An 18463-nucleotide genomic window follows, 5' to 3' on the forward strand; every position below is an offset into this window, starting at 1 on the left:
GGCGCTTCCGATTGTGGAAGATATCAGCCTGCCGTCAAGGCGCTAGGTAGGGCTGGGCCATGGTGAAGACGCGGTACGCAAAGGCTGACCCCAACCACATGGCCGAGGTCGGTCCTATAGGGCCTGATGGGAAGGAGATCCCTGTAAGCTTAGTATACGACCAAGTAGAGTTGGCCACAAAGTATTCCCAGCAGGACTATAAATTAGACAGCCTGTTAGATGGTATTGAAGAGGAATACGATCAGTCAAAATGACTATGTAATTTAGTTGACATTTATAATGCCTTCTAGCCTGGATTGTAGATCATTTGTCATGGCCGACCTTTTCGCTTCAGCCACGGGACCTAACGGTCCGGAGTGTGTCCGAATTCCCATGCGGTTATATAGGAACCGGGGAATGCATGTAGACCAGGCGTAGGGGTCATTAGTGCGTGAACAGACAAGTGCCCGACTAGTTATGTTATATTACATGGTTAGTATGAAACATCTTCCAGGGAGAATAGTTCCGTTAGGGAGTATTCATTTTTCTGTGTGTAAAAAGGAGGCAGTTCTCGTGGGTCCAAGCTGACAGCGGGGGGAGCGTTTTTTTCGCGAAATACGTTGGTCCGTCTGGTGGGTCCCAGCAGTCAGGGGCAAACGTTTTTTCGCGAAATACGGTGGCCCGTCTGGTGGGTCCCAGCAGTCAGGGGGGGAACATTTTTTCCACGAAATACTGGTGGCCCGTCTTGTGGGTCCCTGCTATTAGGTGGAGGAATAATTATTTTGGGCGTAATAAGGAGGCACTTCCTTGTGGCTGCCGTGGACCCAGTTGTCAGCCTCTCCACGTAAAGTACTCTTCCGATGGAAGTCGGTCGTTGACCACATTGACCACGCCGCGCCGAGAGCACCACGGCGGTGGACGACGGCGAGACCTAGTAAGGGGACGACGCGGAGCCGGGGAAGACGCGACAGTGGATGCCCACGCGGAGAGGAGTATGAGGGTTCCCTGGTTCGGCTGCGGTGTGAGGCTGCCGTCGCCGCAGAATAACAGGGGGAGTGGGTGAGTGGAGGGATGGCCTGGCCAGCAGTGGGACTAGTATGGGGACGGTGAGACCTCCGCGGCAGCACAGCCGGCCACGGGAGGCAGGAGCATGCGGCACGACCGGCGCTGCTTTGGGCGGCTGGGGCAAGAAGACCAGAGGTTGAAGAAGCACTACGGCCGTTGGATGGACATCGTTGACCACGCCGCGCCGAGAGCACCAGGGCGGTGGACGATGACGAGGCCTACAAAGGGAATGACACGGAGCCGGGGAAGACATGACAGTGTCTGCCCACACGGTGGAGAGTACGAGGGTTGACTAGTTCGGCTGCCATCGCCGGAAAATAACAGGAGGTGTGGGCGAGTAGAGGGATAGACAGGCCAGAGATGCGAGTATGATGGGGCCGTGAGGCCTTCCTGGCAGCACTACCGACCACGGGAGGCGGGAGCAGGCGGTTCTGAGGGCGCTGGTTTGGCCGGCTGGGGCAGGAAGATCAGAGACTCAAGAAGCATGATTGCCGTTAGATTGACATCTAACGGTCTGACGCTGGTAGAGTCGATTGTTGACTAAGTTTCTTTTTTGAGAAGCCTTGTGTACGCATGAAGTTAGTAGGCCCACAAGTCAGCCTCCAAATCTGTGGCAGACAACATAAAGCCCATTTGCTATTTTTTATAATTTGCAGCCCATTTGCTAATTCTTAAGTAATTTATTACAGCCCATTTTCTGTCCAGGACCACGGTAAAAAGTTCAACCTTATTTTGCATATTTCGATGGAGTCCGAACTGTTGTAATCCCAAAATGATAAACATTTTTTAAGAACTTATTGATTTGCCAAAAATCGTTTTGTTTTTGTAAGAAAATAAGATGTGGGACAATTGAGTTGGTTTAAGAGAAAACCAGTGGTAAAAAAACAGCGCTGAGTGGGAAAAAAACAAAAATAAGGATGTAAATATGAATAGGGAATTTTATGTGTTTTCAATATAATGATACGTGTATATGAACTGGTAAAACTATAGGTAGAGATTAGAAAACGGATGTAGGACATGTGTTTCAAGAGGAAAATAGAACTTGGCTGTGTGTTTGATTCAGTAAAAAAAACTGCCTGCGGATGTTGTATGACAAAATATAACTAACACTGGCGGGCCAGAGGCCAGTAGAGACCTGCTGGATCTTTGTGTCCCGTTGTCGTCATGGGCTGGGCCTATTAAAAACAAAACCAACCCTGGGCAGTCTACAGCCCAGTTGAAACTTGTTCGACCTGAAAAAACAATATACATGCTCAATAAACGAGAGAATTCTGCAAGTACAGATTGATAACTGGGATGCAGCACGGATATTGTTTTTTTATCGTGATAATAAGTGCATGCACTTGTTTCGAAAAAATTGGAGAACTGGGAATTCGAACGGTGTGTGCTTATCCTGCCCATCAAATAAAAATCAGGTGCCTGAAAATTCGTTTCGAAACAAATGATTCAGCTTTATATCCACGTCGACTCTCGGCATGATGGTTGGAAGCAAATGCAAGTTCATACCAAAAGATCGTTAACAACAATACCAACTTGCGGACGACAAGGTAGTACAACTACCAATACCAAACTAACTTATAATCTTTTTACTCCTGGCCCTAGTGTTCGTCTGGTAGAAAATCTTGTAGAGGACCAGCTCCTGCTCCTTATCTTGCTCCAGGTCCACGAGGTGGTACTGGTCATTTGCCAGTTGGTCCTCTGCTGGTCGAAGTTCTTGTTGGTGTGCAACACCAGAACCTTTTTTGTTGCCCGTCTGCCGGCCGTTGACCATCACCGGCAAGGTATTGCCGGTCTTGTGCCACATCGCGTGCATGCCGCACTCCGACTGTATCTTGCGACGCGTCCACGTGCCCCTTTTGAACGCCCTGGAATTGTGCTGGAAGAAATGCTTCCTTAGGCCACTCAGTGTGATACCTGCAGTATTGTGCAATACAGGTTTTAGTGTACCTAGTTGGCATTTTCATAACATCTTTGGCATGTTGCAGTCACTTGTTTCACTTTTTATTAATTGCCAAATTGTAATTGCTTGTCGTCCAGGCTAGAAGGCATTTAGCAAGTGCTTGAACGAACCTTTTAAAAGAAAGTTCGGCGGGGAAGTCAACTAACAGAGCAATGTCTGTAGGTGTGCTGACAGGCCGTCCTGGAGAGGAGATGCCCGGTTCTACGGGTGACCTTCTTCCCGAGCTCTCGCAACTGCTCGATCGAGTTCGAGAGGCGATGCGAGGCGTCGCCCAGGCCCTGTGGCCATCCGTCTCCTTGCCCGAAGGTCTTGGAGAGCTTGCGGAGAAGCTAAAAGGAGCACGGCGGCGCTTCCGATTGTGGAAGATATCAGCCTGCCGTCAAGGCGCTAGGTAGGGCTGGGCCATGGTGAAGACGCGGTACGCAAAGGCTGACCCCAACCACATGGCCGAGGTCGGTCCTATAGGGCCTGATGGGAAGGAGATCCCTGTAAGCTTAGTATACGACCAAGTAGAGTTGGCCACAAAGTATTCCCAGCAGGACTATAAATTAGACAGCCTGTTAGATGGTATTGAAGAGGAATACGATCAGTCAAAATGACTATGTAATTTAGTTGACATTTATAATGCCTTCTAGCCTGGATTGTAGATCATTTGTCATGGCCGACCTTTTCGCTTCAGCCACGGGACCTAACGGTCCGGAGTGTGTCCGAATTCCCATGCGGTTATATAGGAACTGGGGAATGCATGTAGACCAGGCGTAGGGGTCATTAGTGCGTGAACAGACAAGTGCCCGACTAGTTATGTTATATTACATGGTTAGTATGAAACATCTTCCAGGGAGAATAGTTCCGTTAGGGGTTTCTTTCCCTGGGAGGCATGCCCTAAGGTGCATGTCCATGCTGCGAAAAGAAACACAGGAAAAACATCTGGGGGCGTAAAAAATAAAAAAGATCTTCTTTAGTTCACCGACCGAATATTCCCTTAAGAACGCTAGCTTTCGGCTTCACCCAGTCTGAGGTACACGTCCGGCTGACCCGGCAGTAACAATTGTAGAGTTGCTCCCTTTACCACCTAGCTGAACAATCGGGAACGTAGGGGTAAGAACAGGAGCCAGGCAACCTAGCTTGGCCAAAACTTAAGTCATATCGATGCATATAATGGTGAATAAAAGGTACATGCAGAAGTGTGACGCATGTGTTGGGCATGAAGCCCGTATGAATAAGCTTCTGTTTAAAGAAGCCCACAGGTTTAATGAGCGCGGATGGCGCGTCACTGTATGAGCCTTTAAGGGCTATAAGAGAGAGAGAGAGAAAAGAAGAAGAGAAATGCAAGACAGAAAATATATAAAAAAATGGACAGAGGAAGGAGACGAACATAGAGTCCGGCGCTAGGCATAGAATCTTCGGAGATGGGCTGCGTTCCATGGGTTCGACTCGAGTCGGTTATCCGATGCATCTCGCAGGCGGTACGCTCCACCAGTCAGGACTTGGTCGATTATGAAGGGACCTTCCCACATGGGCTTGAGTTTGTCCTTTTTCTTGTCCGGTAGTCGTAGAACTAATTCGTCAACGTTGTAATTTTTGGCCCGTACTTCTCTGCTTTGGTATCTTCGATCCTGCTGTTGATAGAATGCCGAACGGGCTTTTGCCACGTCACGCTCCTCCTCCAATGCGTCTAAGCTGTCCTACTGATCGAGCTCGGCTTCTCTTTCTTCGTACATGCGCACTCGAGGTGAGTCATGAATTATGTCACAGGGCAAAACTGCCTCTGCGCCGTACACCATAAAAAATGGTGTGTATCCGATGGTGCGATTCGGTGTGGTCCGCAGCCCCCAGAGTACGGAGTCGAGCTCCTCTACCCAGTGCGTGTTAGATTCCCTGAGGGACCGCACTAATCTGGGTTTAATGCCGCTCATGATAAGACCATTTGCACGTTCGACCCTGCCGTTAGTTTGTGGGTGATAGACGGAAGCATAGTCGAGCTTGATGCCCATGTTTTTGCACCAGAGTTTTACCTCGTCGGCCGTAAAGTTCGTGCCGTTATCAGTGATGATGCTGTGGGGAACGCCGTAACGGTGTACGACCCCGGATATAAAGTCTATCACCGGTCCGGATTTGGCCGTCTTAACAGGCTTGGCTTCTATCCATTTGGTGAATTTATCCACCATGACCAGTAAGTATTTTTGCTTGTGGGTTCCGCCTTTAAGGGGTCCAACCATGTCAAGCCCCCAGACCGCGAAGGGCCAAGTAATGGGGATGGTTCAGAGGGCGGTGTGTGGCATATGGCTTTGGTTTGCAAAGAGCTGGCAACCAGTGCATCGTTGGACTAAGTCCTGAGCGTCTGCCCGGGCCGTCGGACAATAAAAGCCTGTAAGGAAGGCCTTGCTTATGAGGGACCGAGCTGCAGCATGATGACCACCCAGTCCGGCATGAATTTCAGCTGGGAGGTTCCGCCCCTCCTCTTCGGAGATGCACCTTTGAAGGACTCCGGTAGTGCTTTTCTTATAAAGCTCTCCCTCGTGGACTCTGTAGGCTTTGGATCGCCGCAGTATGCATCGTGCCTCATTTTGGTCCTCGGGGAGTTCCTGCCTAGTGAGGTAGGCGAGGAATGGTTCTGTCCATGGGGCGATGACGGCCATTATTACGTGGGTTGAAGGTGTTATTTCATTGGCAGAGCCTCCGATTGTGTCAGAATGTTCGGTGTCGGGCAGTGCGGTTGGGTCCGGGTTGTTATTGTTCGGCTCCCCTTCCCATACTACGGATGGATTGAACAGCCTTTCCAGGAAGATGTTAGGGGGGACTACATCGCGTTTTGGCCGATGCGTGCCAGGACATCCGCCGCCTGATTATTTTCCTGGGCTATATGGTGAAATTCAAGCGCCTCGAACTGAGCTGACATTTTTAGGACGGCGTTGCGGTAAGCTTCCATTTTTGGATCCTTGGCATCGAGGTCTCCATTTATTTTGGATATAGCGAGGTTCGAGTCCCCGCGCACCTCTAGGCGTTGAATGCCCATGGATACTGCCATCCGGAGACCATGTAAAAGGGCCTCATATTCGGCTGCGTTGTTGGAGTCCGTGTACATAATCTGGAGTACATATTGAACTGTGTCTCCTGTGGGGGACGTCAAAACGATGCCAGCCCCCAGTCCGGCCAACATCTTGGAGCCGTCGAAATGCATGATCCAATTTGAATATGTGCCGTACTCTTTAGGGAGTTCGGCCTCCGTCCATTCTGCGACGAAGTCGGCCAAGACTTGCGACTTGATGGCTCGCCGTGGCTTATAAGTTATGTCGAACGGGAGGAGCTCAATGGCCCATTTTGCAATCCGGCCCGTTGCGTCACGGTTGTTTATAATATCGTTGAGTGGTACTTCCGAGGCTACTGTTATTGAACACTCTTGAAAGTAGTGTCGTAGCTTCCGGGATACCATGAATACCGCGTACGCGATCTTTTGATAATATGGGTACCGTGATTTGCAAGGAGTGAGGACAGTGGACACATAATAGACCGGCTTTTGAAGGGGGAATCTGTGTCCGTCCGTTTCTCGTTCGACGACGAGCACTGCGCTTACAACCTGATGTGTTGCTGCAATGTATAATAGCATTGGTTCGCTAATATTTGGCGCGGCCATGACTTGGATTTGTTGCAAGTATGGCTTTTATCTCCTCGAGTCCGAAAGTGGCTGCATCCGTCCATTCGAAGTGTTCGGTGCACCGAAGGAGGCGGTAAAGGGGTAGGGCCTTTTCTCCCAAGCGGGAGATAAAGAGGCTTAGAGCCGCCACGCATCTGGTTAATTTTTTTATTTGTTTGAGGTCCTTTGGGATATCCAGTTGCGACAGAGCTCGGATCTTGGCCGGATTTGCTTCGATTCCTCTACCGGATACAATGAAGCCCAAGAGCTTTCTGGCTGGAACGCCGAAAACGCATTTTTCCGGGTTGAGCTTGATGTCGTATGTTCGGAGGTTATCAAATGTGAGCCTCAAGTCGTCTACTAGAGATTCGACATGTCTTGTTTTGATGACCACATCATCTACATATGCCTCCATTGTTTTGCCGATCTGGCTTGCCAGACATGTCTGAATCATGCGCTGATATGTTGCGCCGGTGTTTTTGAGCCCGAAGGGCATTGTGTTAAAGCAGAATGGGCCGTATGGTGTGATAAATGCCGTTGCGGATTGGTCAGATTCTGCCATCTTGATTTGATGGTAGCCAGAATATCCGTCGAGGAAACACAACGAATCGTGTCCTGCGGTAGCATCGATAATTTAATCGATGCGGGGGAGGGGGAAGGGATCCTTTGGGCAAGCCTTGTTAATGTCTTTAAAATCAATGCACAGGCGCCAGGATTTGTCCTTCTTTGGTACCATCACCAGGTTTGCTAGCCAGTCCAGATGTTTTATATCTCTGATGAATCCGACCTCCAATAGCTTTGCTAGCTCCTCTCCCATAGCCTGTCTCTTAGGTTCGGAAAAACGTCGAAGAGCCTGTTTGATAGGTTTGAATCATGTTTCGATATTTAAACTGTGCTCGGCCAGCCTGCGTGGGATTCCTGGGATGTCTGAAGGGTGCCAGGCGAAAATGTCCCAGTTTTCTCGTAGGAACTCTTGCAGTGCGGCGTCTACATCAGGGTTTAACTGTGCCCCAATGGAAGCTGTTTTATTTGGGTCCGTTGGATGGACTTGGAATTTGACTATTTCGTCCGCCGGTTTAAAGGAGGTAGACTTGGATCTTTTGTCGAGTACCACGTCGTCCTTATTCACCGTAGAGAGCAGCGCAGTCAGTTCCTCAGCCGCTAGGGCTTCGGATAGTGCCTCGAGGGCCAGTGCGGCTGTCTTGTTTTCGGCGCGGAGTGCTATGTCTGGATCACTAGGGAGAGTGATGATCCCATTCGGCCCGGGCATTTTGAGCTTCATGTACCAGTAATGGGGTATTGCTTGGAAGATTGTGAACGCTTCCCGCCCTAGCAGAGCGTGATAATCGATGCTGAACAGAGCCACATGGAACGTGATCTCTTCGGACTTGTAATTATCCGGCGTGCCGAACACCACATCTAGTGTGATTTTTCCTGTGCAGCGCGCTTCCCGACTGGGGATTATTCCTCTAAAGGTTGTGCTGCTTCGCTTAATGCGGTTCCAGTCTATTTCCATTTTTGAAGGGTTTCCTCGTAAATGAGGTTCAATCCGCTGCCGCCCTCCATTAGTACCTTGGTAAGACGAAAGCCGTCCACTATTGGGCTGAGGACCAATGCGGTTGGTGCTCGGGCTGTTTAGAATTTAGGTTCATCACTGGCGTTAAAGGTAATAGCCGTGTCACTCCATGGGTTTATTGTTTCTACTTGGTAGACTTCGGCAAGGCTGCGGAGTGTCCTTTTTCGCATATTATTTGATGCGAAAGTCTCGAAGACTGTTAATACCGTATGAGTGTCTCTGGGGTGGCTTTCTATGGCCTCCAGAATTAGGAGGTTTTCGCCAATTTTGGCCACCTGCTGGAGTATCCAACATGCTCTAAGGCTGTGAGTTGGTGTGGCGTCCTCTGTACTATGAATTTTACAGGGTCCGTTAAGCCATCCTTCCAGTACGGTTCCATGCCCTATAGAGGGTTTTTGCTTCTTGGTATTTGACCTGGGTGTCTGGTTATGCTGCACCCTTTTATTTCGGACCGGGTTTGTATTTAGGGCCGGATTGTCCCAAAATTTTATTTTGGTTTTCCAGGCGCTTTCCATCGCACAATACTTTTTTACAATGGATGCCAAGTCAGCGAAGCGTGTGATATCACGACGACTTATGGCGTTAAGTATTCCTTTGTCTGTGCAATTATTGCAGAAGATTAAGATTGCGTCTTCCTCGCGGCAGTCCCTTAGCCTGTTCTGAACCAGGAGGAATCTAGCCCAGTAATGATGTACTGTTTCGTCGGGCTCTTGCCTGATTTTGGATAGATAGCTTGTGTTGGGGTGGGTGGGTGGAGTTAAATCCGAAGCCTCACCCCGTCTGAGGCTCAGAGGCCGAGGAATTTCTGAACTCAAAAATTTGGATCCCTGGGTGTTGTCCAATGAATCTAGCCCATCGCCTGACTCTAAGTTCAGGTCTTGAGTGATATCCTCCCCTCCGCGGGTATCCAGCTTAGAGGGATTAGGAATCCGGACGTAGCGAGTCCTTAAGATACACAAAGGGTCGCCGCACTGTCCCTCTACCACGGCAATGTGGTGGGTGACTTAGGGAGAGTTAATCTCTCTCAGATCGGTTTTAGGCCCAATCTGGTCGTAATCCATAGCGACTCCCAGGGCGGCGAAGCGATCCAAGAGCTCGTTTATGGAGGAAAGCTCCATTGGATCTAACTGCTCAGCGAGTTCCGAACTAACATGGAGATTGTTTTCGATAGCTCGAGAGGTCATCGTCGGCGTAGAAGCCGAACATGCGGTCATAAGAAAACCACCTAGCCGGAGGGTTTGGCCGACAGCTAAAGCTCCCTTAGCAATGGTGCCGTCTTTAAAGGCGGGGCGAGGCATCCTTCCTGATGGCGACGACACAGAGGAACTCTCAATTAAAGCACCAATGTCGGTGCCAAAACCGGCGGATCTCGGGTAGGGGGTCCCGAACTGTGCGTCTAGGCCGGATTGTAACATGAGGCAAGGGACACGAAGTTTTACCCAGGTTCGGGCCCTCTCGATGGAGGTAAAACCCTACGTCCTGCTTGATTAATATTGATGATATGGGTAGTACAAGAGTAGATCTACCACGAGATCAGAGAGGCTAAACCCTAGAAGCTAGCCTATGGTATGATTGTTGATGTGTATGTTGTCCTACGGACTAAAACCCTCCGGTTTATATAGACATCGGATAGGGTTCGGGTTACATAGAGTCGGTTACAATGGTAGGAGATCTGAATATCCGTATCGCCAAGCCTGCCTTCCACGCAAAGGAAAATCCCTTCTGGACATGGGACGAAGTCTTCAATCTTGTATCTTCATAGTCCAGGAGTCCGGCTGAAGGTATAGTTCGGCTATCCGAACACCCCCTAATCCAGGACTCCCTCAGCCGTGCGTAGCGCTGACCCTAGGGGTGGGCTATGATGCGGTAGATACACCGTGGCACGGTGTACCGAGTCACCCATTTGGTGTCTCGGGAACCCTGTTCACATCGTTCGGGGCCGCATGTGGAAACCTCGGCCGGACTCCCTGCGGATGGAACCTGGATAGGCGATAAACCTGGAATAGAGACTTGAGTGTTTAGGTAGGCCGTGGTCGACACCCTCGTTGGGCTTCCGCTTGAAGGTTGCCGAGTACATGTCGTGTAAACGGCGGTAAGTGGTGAGAGCGTGTATGAAGAAGTACACCCCTGCAGGGTTAACATCATCTATTCGAATAGCCGTGTCCACGGTAAAGGACTACTTGGTTGCCTATACAGTTCATAGACAAGTTAATGGTTACTACTAAAAGACTGAAGATAAGTATGAGTACCGAGGATGGCCCTCTCATAGGATGACGAGGGAGGATCCCCGGTGGAGTATTGTGATGGTGATTAGTGGACTCGTGTGCGAAAACTATTTAACTAGTGGTGTCTCGTAGGATAGATTAGCCAAGAGTCAAAGCTGGCTTGCTGCAATAACTCCACCACCATCTTGAGAATGAGCATGTAGAGTAGGTTCTGTTGTAGGACTTGTTGAGTACCTTTGTACTCATGTTTGCTTTACTTACTGTTTTCAAACGCAATTGGAGACACGGATGTTTTTCCCGTGGTTCGGATAGGTGGTGCTATCCTACATCCACGTTGATGGAGACTTCAACCCACAAAGGGTAACGGTTGCGTGAGTCCACGGAGGGCTCCACCCACGAAGGGTAACGGTTGCGCGAGTCCACGAAGGGCTCCACCCACGAAGGGTCCACGAAGAAGCAACCACCCACAAAGGGTCCACGAAGAAGCAACCTTGTCAATCCCACCATGGCCATCGCCCACAAAGGACTTGCCTCACTAGCGGTAGATCTTCACGAAGTAGGCAATCTCCTTGCCCTTACAAACTCCTTGGTTCAACTCCACAATCTTGTCAGAGGCTCCCAAGTAACACCTAGCCAATCTAGGAGACACCACTCTCCAAGAAGTAACAAATGGTGTGTAGGTAATGAACTCCTTGCTCTTGTGCTTCAAATGATAGTCTCCCCAACACTCAACTCTCTCTCATAGGATTTAGATTTTGTGGAAAGAAGATTTGAGTGGAAAGCAACTTGGGGAAGGCTAGAGATCAAGATTCATATGGTAGGAATGGAATATCTTGGTCTCAACACATGAGTAGGTGGTTATCTCTCAGAACATATGAGTTGGAATTGTGTATGTGTTTTGATGGCTCTCTCCACGAATGAAGAGGAGGTGGAGGGGTATATATAGCCTCCACACAAAATCCAACCGTTACACATAGTTTTCCAATCTCGGTGGGACCGAATCAACAAACTCGGTCGGACCGAAAAGGTAAACCTAGTGACCGTTAGAGATTTTCGGTGGGACTGACATGCAACTCGGTAGGACCGATATGGTTAGGGTTTGGGCATAACGTAATCTCGGTGAGACCGATTACACAAACTCGGTGAGACCAATTTTGGTAATTAGCTAACCAGAGAGTTGGTCAGGCAAACTCGGTGGGACCGATTTGCTCTTTCGGTGAGACCGAAAAGTTACAAAAAGGAAACACTGATTTTACATTGCAATCTCGGTGGGACCGATCCGCTCTTTCGGTGAGACCGAAAAGTTATGAAAGGGAAACAGAGAGTTTGCAATCCCATCTCGGTGAGACCGAGATCCCTATCGGTAGAACCGAATTGCTAGGGTTTGGCAGTGGCTTATGACAAGTGAAACTCGGTGGTGCCGGACAGAAAGAATCGGTAGGACCGAGTTTGCCTTAGGGTTTAGGTCATATGTGGATATGGGAAAGTAGTTGAAGGTTTTGGAGCATATCACTAAGCACATGAAGTAAGAGGCTCATTAAGCAACACCTCATACCTCCTTGATAGTATTGGCTTTTCCTAAAGACTCAATGTGATCTTGGATCACTAAAATATAAAATGAAGAGTCTTGAGCTTGAAGCTTTAGCCAATCCTTTGTTCTTAGCATTTTGAGGGTCCACTTTCACATCTATGCCAGGCCAATCATTGAGCTTTCCTGAAATAGTCATCTTGGAATAGCATTAGCTCAATGAGCTATATGTTGTTATGAATTACCAAAACCACCTAGGGATAGTTGCACTTCCAATCTCCCCCTTTTTGGTAATTGATGACAACATATAGATCAAAGCTTCGACAAATGATAATAAGCATGAAATATATCGTCGCTTTGAGAAGTATGTGACAAGTAAGAGCTCCCCCTAAATTAGTGCATATTTAAAATTTTCTTTGGACTGCAAATGCACAAAGAGTTAGAGTCATGGGTTACTCTTCCATGTCACATACATCTTGGTGGATCGCTTAAAATGATAAGAATGAAATACATGCACTCATCACCAAGAATAGTGAATGATCACATAAGATAGATGAGATGATAATATTAAGCAAACATTAAGTGTAGCTTATGATCAAACACATGATCATCAATGTGTCACGAGCAGTGACATAGTATCTCAAGCACTCAAAAGCAAAAAAAGTTCAAAAAACCACGAAATAAAGCAAGAGAGAAAAGCAACACTCTCTCTAGAAGCCTATGATCTATACATTTTCTCCCCCTTTGGCAACAAGTTACCAAAAAGTTCCTAAAAAATGCATAATGCTAAATCGACACTCAGGCTTGATCTTCAGGTGGTGGTGGAGTCCGGAGCACTCCAAGGACGAAGCCTTTTGTAGACGTGGTTGGAGTTGAGGCTGAAGTAGACGCTGGAGCTGGTGGAACTGAGGCTGTGGCTGGTGCAGAAGTGGTGGCTCTGGTGTCAGGAACTGGCACTGCATGTGATCTCTGAGCTCTTGGCACTCTGGCAAATGCATCAGTTGTAGTCTCGCCTCTCCTCTCCTGCATGTCATCCTGAAGTTGTTCCACTGCAGACTGAATCTCTATTACTTTGACATCCAAGTCATAGAACTTTTGTTCCATGATTCTCTCTAAGCTCTGCTGATTCTGAGTGAGGGTGGCCAGTCCTTGCTCAATCCTCAGTGTGGATGCAATCAAGTAACCAAGCTGCTCTTGTTTGGTTTTCAAGAAATACTTAGATACCTCCTCTTGAGTTGGCATCTTGGCAGCTTTCTCCTTCCTTGCCTTCTCCTTCTTTGCTTGTGCTTGTGCTGATGATTGTTCATTCTCAGTCATAACAACTTGATTATCTTCAAAATCTGGACGGATGGGTAGGTGTTCTTTGTCCAATGAGTATATGCCTGTGCCCATCTTTGAGTTGATGAGCTCCTGAATCTGTGGGGCATATCCACAACTCCTCTTCTGGTCTGCTGCAGTCCTCTTGATAGTCTCTACTATGAGGCTCATGACCTTGAATTTCTGAGGTACATCAAATACATGAAGCAAATTGATTGCATGGCCTCTGATCATCTTGTGATCACCTGACTTGGGCAATAGAGTGTGCCTAAGGATCCAGTTGATAGTTGGCAGCCCTGACAGAAGATAATGCACTGAGCCAAATTTGAAAGTATCAAGTGCCTCGTTTGGAATTTCCTTGTACATGTTGGACATAGAGTTGTGGTCCATCTTCTTCTTGGCATAGATATCCAAGTCATCCTCATGCTCTTCAGGGGCATTGATGAGCTGTGCCCACTCAGCAATTGTAGATTGGTACCTTGTACCTTCAGACATCCATGTGATCTTTCCATCTGGGTAGAAATGTGTTGTGGAGTAGAATTGCATAATGAGTTCCTCGTTCCACTTTGTGAGCTTCTGCCCAACAAAGTCTGCTACTCCACAAGCATTGAAGCTGTCAATCACACCAGGATAGTGTTCCTCATTTTCTTTCATGTAGGTCCAGTCGACCCATCTCATGTCACACACAATGGGCTTCTTATCAAGCAGCACTGTCTCATAAAAGTCTTGCTGTTCCTTAGTGTGGAACCTATAGTCCATAGCAGTTCTTCTCCTTGAAGCATACGAGTCTGCTTCTCTCCACTTCCTGAGCCCTGAGTCTCTCCTGAGCTTCATGTCCTCAGCCACAGGATGAGCATCACTATGGTCTGGGATCTTGGGCTTGAGCTTTCTGAGCACTTGACCTTATTCTTCTTCAGCAATGTCAGGCACTGGGGCCTTGTTCTTTTCAGTTGCAGGTATGCTCCTCGTATTTCTCTTTGGTGCTGTCTTGGGCTTGGAGGCAGCTTTGGGTGCTTCTTTGGGCTTGGATGCAGCAGCCCCTGATCTTATAGCATCACCCATAAGCTTAGGTTCCTTAGGTGCTGGTGCAGCAACCTCTTCTTCTTCATCCTCATCTTCCATGATGGAAGCCTTTCCAAGCACTTTGGCTACGGTCTTCTTGACCCTTTCCTTCCTCTTCTTTCCCTCAGCAGCAACTGGCTCTACGGGAGTGGGTTTCTCAGTTGAAGCTCTGGCCTTTGACATAGGCTGCCTGCCTGCTGGCCTTTTGATTTTCATCCCTGGCTTTGTGCCTTCAGCTGAGCCATGTTCCTTATCAAGCACTACTCTCTTTGAAGTTGCTTCCTCTTCTGCCACATAATCTTCATCCTCAGAATCTGAAGTTTTCTTCTTCCTCTGTCTGGTGGCAGCTTTAGGCAGATTGCTAGGAGTACTTCTGCTGCCATCATCTGAAGAACTTGAGGGACTAGTGCCCTCACTCATCTGCACTTGCTGTTCTGACATGTTCTGGCTATCACTTTGGTCTGACATGATGCAAACTCTGACTGCTGACCCTGTGAATAGTTTATAGATGAGGTAGAATAGATGAGCATCACAAAATGCAGAGATTTTTGCAAAGGAATGATCCAAAAACTTAGTTTTAGTTTCCCACTGAAATCATCTCGGATCTACCGACCTTTAAACTCGGTGATACCGAAGCAGTTTTGGCACCTAAACTAGTGAACTCGGTCAGACCGAGTCACAGTTCGGTGGCACCGAGACTGCTAGAGTTTCACAGAGTTCCAAAATCGGTCACACCGATAAGTAATTCTCGGTCAGACCGAGTCTCACTTGTGCAATGGCATAAGACAAATCGGTGGGACCGAGTTTTTCAACTCGGTGGGTCCGAGAAGGTTTCGGCGGAAACCTAAACCTAGAATTTTCGAATCAAACCTAATCTATGAGTTCATTGACTGGATACAAGTTTATCAAACGTGGCAAGAATCATGATGATCACAATGTGCTAAGAATCGGATTGGGGAATAGCACAAAGATCGAGTCCATACCCTAGTTCGGCGGAGACTCGCTACGGCGGCAACGGCGGGGTTGAATTCCGTTGACGGCGATGGAGACCAGTGACTGGAAGCGGCTGGCGGCGAGGAGACGATCCGGAGACCAAGTTGGCAGAGCAGGCTATCACGTAGGCGAAGGGGTTCGGAGAAATTTCCAAATTTTTGCCCGTGACTATATATAGCCCGACCCTGTCGGTGTGACCGAGTGGAACAACTTGGTGGCACCGAGATGCAAAACTGTATACAGTTGTTGCAACTCGGTGTGACCGAATGGTTCAAATCGGTTGCGCCGAGAACGAAAACCTAGATCAACTTAATGATCTCGGTAGGACCGAAAGTAGGGTATCGGTCAGACTGAGAATCATAAAGAGGTTTTGGAAGTTTAAGTCTATGACGAATCGGGGACTCCGAGCGCTCCTCACACAGAGTGGTTCGAATCTTACTTGATCAAGTTTTGTGATGTAGCATGAATAGAGTTTGAGACGAGAAAAGCATAGATAGCTAGAGGAGGTTCTTAGGCATTCTTGTCCATCCACTTGGCAAAGGAAATAAAACAAAACAATCAAAACAACAAGTGGATGTCCTCGAATGAGTAAAATATGCAACCAGCATGCTCACACAATAAGATGGCAAATGAAATATGTGACAAGGCATGCACAACGAATTCTAGCATCTATCAACCAATTTGCGATGACAAGGTCATCTATATATGAGTATATTGACTTAGGAGTCAAGTGAGAACACTTGATCATAGGTCATACTCATCGTTTAAGCTCAAGTGGGGTTACCACTTTTACATAAAGCATTGTTGTGTTCACATCTTTAGGGTTGCTTTAGCTCAAGTCTTAGAGTAAAGCTCCCCCTAGATGTGATATCCCTCCTTAGAGGGATGAACTAACCTCAGGTTTTGTCGATGATGACTTCATGTAGATGTTGAAGATGTGGATGTTCAATGTTGATGTAGATCACTTGGAGCTATCCCATTGAGTGAATTGCACTTTCAATACCTACATGGGTTAGTCCCGCAAGGAACAAACAAGGATATCCATAGACATAGAGTGATGCACACACAAGATGATGTCCATGAAAACTTTTAGGTTACCTTGTCCCTTGTCTTACCAACAAGAGGGTTTGTGACTCCTTGAACTAGTGCAAGATGTGGAAGTTGATTGCACTTGTTCTTGCCAAAATGATAAGAGTGAAGTATGTTGGCGGAGTCACCCTCAAGAACTCTTTAGTTCTTCTTCTTTTGGATCCACACCATCTTGATGGGAATCCTTGGAGTTGTAGTCGTACTTGATGAAGTGGAACTTGACGTAGTCTTGGGAATCCACTTGACTAAGGTCTTAGGAGCTTCTTCAAATGCATCAATTTCCTCTTGAGGCTTGTCCTTGCCTTTTTGCTTGTAGTCTTGTGGTGGAAAATCATCTTGAGCTTGTGTCCCCTTGAAAGAAGTATCCTACTTCTCTTGTCGAGGAATAAACTCTGCCTTGGGGTATTGATCTTCTTCCCACTCAACTCCATTGGCATTGAACTTTCATTCAAAACCAACACCTTGATTTTTCCGGTGCATTCCTTGCTTGCGCACAATTTCCTCGAATTGCTTACTCCCGGCAAGGCTTTTGTACACTCCTTTCTCTATAATTCCCTTCAATAAGCTATTTTCTTGCTCAAGTGTAACTTGGCTAAGAGAATCATTAGTGGAATCAAGAGAACTACTAGAAGCAACAATATTGGATTTAGCATGATCATTGTTACTGCTAGAGGAAGAATCTTTCTTGTTCTTGTTACTAGACTTGACTTGAGGCATGTAAGTGGATAAGAGTAAACTCTTGGCAATGTAAGAAGAACTTTTCTTGCGGAGATCATCATTGATTGCTTTTAAGAACTCATGCTCTTGCTCAAGATTGAGCTTTTCAAAGCGTAATTTCTCATGAGCTCTTAAAAGTTCTCGATGATCTTCGAAGATAGTTTCATGAGCTAACTTAAGAGTGTTTAGTTCTTTAGTTAGAGCCTCAATCTTCTCGTTATCATTGTCATTCGTTTTATCTTGATTAGCATGATTAATTGACATTTCATCATAGTATTCATCACTAGAGTTGTCAACAAGCAAATCATCACCTAACAAGTCATCTTCATCACTATTGAAATCAACATACTCGGGGTGTGTTACCTTAGGACCTTTGGTCATGAAGCATCTTCCAATTCCTTCATTTGGTGAGTCAAAATGTCTTAGGAGTTGGTTGACACAAGTGCTAGACCGGCAACACCTTCATCTTGAGTATCTTCGGAGTCGGAGTGATAACTTCTCTCGGAGTGGCTGTCGGAGTCGGAGCCGGATACCCATTCACCAACATGAGCTTGATGTCTTCGTTTTGTGTAGCTCCTTGATGATTTTTCCTTCCTTTCCGAATCCTTGCTTCTCCGTGAGTACCTTTGTTCATAACGATCATCTCTACTCCTTCTCTCTCTTGGTGGTGATTCTTTGCTTCTTCTTTTTGGAGAATCTTCTCTTCTCTTGTAGGGAGCCATACACTCATTGGAATAGTGTCCGGGTCTTCCACAACTGTAGCAGTTTCGCTCTCGACTGGAAGATCTTTTGTCATTGTAGGACCTTGACTTGAAGCTTCTATCTTTGCTTCTACTCTTGTAGAACTTGTTGAAGTTCTTCACCATTAAGCTCAATTCTTCATTGAAGTTTTGTTTCTCACTTGATGATGTAGGGGCTTCACATGAGGCTTTGTAGGCACCACTTGATTTGTTGTGAAGTTCCTCTTTATCGTTAAGTGACATCTCATGAGCAACAATTCTTCCAATCACTTCCGTTGGCTTGAGATCTTTGTAATTGGGCATCATTTGGATCAAAGTGCACACGGTATCATATTTTCCATCCAAGGCTCTTAGAATCTTCTTGATGATGAATCTATCGGTCATCTCTTCACTTCCTAAACCGGCAATCTCATTTGTGATGAGAGCAAGCCTAGAGTACATTTCAGCGACACCTTCACCATCCTTCATTTTGAACTTGTCAAGTTGACTTTGAAGCACATCCAACTTGGATTCCTTGACGGAGTTGGTACCTTCGTGCATATCAATCAAAGTGTCCCAAATTTCCTTTGCATTCTCAA

Source organism: Triticum urartu, chromosome 4A (genome assembly GCF_056163025.1).
Source record: "Triticum urartu cultivar PI428250 chromosome 4A, HENAU_Tu73, whole genome shotgun sequence".
Taxonomy (NCBI): Eukaryota; Viridiplantae; Streptophyta; class Magnoliopsida; order Poales; family Poaceae; genus Triticum; species Triticum urartu.